Raw genomic sequence first — 1,467 nt, 5'->3', positions numbered from 1 at the left:
GCAGTACCAGTCGCCGCACTCGGTGGTGTGCTTTATTAACAAATACTCCCTCTGTTCTAAATTACTCGTCACAAAAATGGATATATCTAGAATTAAAATACATTTAGATACATCCATACCTGTGACAAATAATTCGGAACGGACTGAGTATATCTCTGATCTTGAGGTCGTACCAATGAGGCACATGCCAGTGAACCGGTCGAGCCAGGAGCCTTCTAGGCAGCGGACGAACTGGTGGACTGCACCTTCAGCAGGCTGGGCAAAGGTTCATGTGGTCTGAAAGTGGTGCAGTCGGGATGGTTTGCCGTGATTATACTGGTCTTTTTCTGGGCGCGTCAGCATTGGCGATGCAAGATTTAATTAACCCAGAGACGTTAGAAGCAATGGCTTGCAGCGAAGGACTGTCCTTGGCGCTCGATTTGAATCTACAGAGAGTTCAGATTGTGCTGCGGCTGTTAAACACACTGAAGAACCATATTCATCAGGGCATCTCCAGCCGTTCGGCCCCTCAGGGCGCCTAAATAGAGCGGCCTGGGGCGTGCCGGCGCTAGTTCGGTCCCTGGGGGCGACCTAGCTCCCAGTCACGCCCTCAAGCGCCGGCCTCAGGATGCGGGAAATTTAAACTTGGTCATTCCCGCTCTCAAAAGACGCCACAAATCCGGCGATTGGACGTAGTCTGGCGTTACAAAAAACAGAGCGCCGCACGCCGCAAGTTCGCGTGCGCAATGATTCACTCGGCGGGGTCGGCTCCAGGCGTCGGCGAAGTCGGCGTGCGCGGGCTCGGCGGTGTCGGAGCTGCTTCGGTGCTGGGATGTGTGGGCGCGGCTTCGGCACTGCTGGGCAGCGATGTAGAGGCGTCGTTTGGGCTTGGCCTCCGTGTGGTCGTGGGCGCGGGAGCGTGCGTCGTCGGCGTCGTCGGCGTTGCCGTCTGCATCTGGTTCAGGATGAGGCCGCGCTCCGCCATGTACCACGCCCTGAGCTGCTCGTCGTTGCTCTGGAGCATGTCCGCCCCGCCCATCAGAAAAGCCATGTCGGTGTTCCTCTTCTTCGCAGCGACGTTCGTCCGGAGCAGGTCGAGCTTGATGGCGCTGTTCTTCATCAGCGACGACCACCGCGCCTCGGTCTTCTCTTCACGTAGGACGGCCCGGGCCTGGGCGTCGGCGAGGCAATGCTCGATGGACTCCTGCACTCGCGCGGTTGCCGCGTCGACGTTTTTTCCCTTCTTTGCCAATTTGTGGCCGTCCGGCCGTCCCTCTGACGCGCCCGGAGTCGTCGCGTCCGGCTTGTATGTCTCCTTGGCCTTGTCGAGGGTACGACGGACTTCCGCCCACTTCTCGCACTTGTCAATGCGCTTGTAGACGTGGAGGTGCTTGAAGTCGGCGTCTTGGTTGTCGCGCCGATACATGATGAACATACGCAGCAGCTGCGCGGAAGAACAAACAGTTGGCAGGCGGCGGGCGTTGACGA

The sequence above is a fragment of the Triticum aestivum genome, chromosome 7A (genome assembly GCF_018294505.1).
Source record: "Triticum aestivum cultivar Chinese Spring chromosome 7A, IWGSC CS RefSeq v2.1, whole genome shotgun sequence".
Taxonomy (NCBI): domain Eukaryota; kingdom Viridiplantae; phylum Streptophyta; class Magnoliopsida; order Poales; family Poaceae; genus Triticum; species Triticum aestivum.
This window is presented reverse-complemented; position numbering follows the sequence as displayed.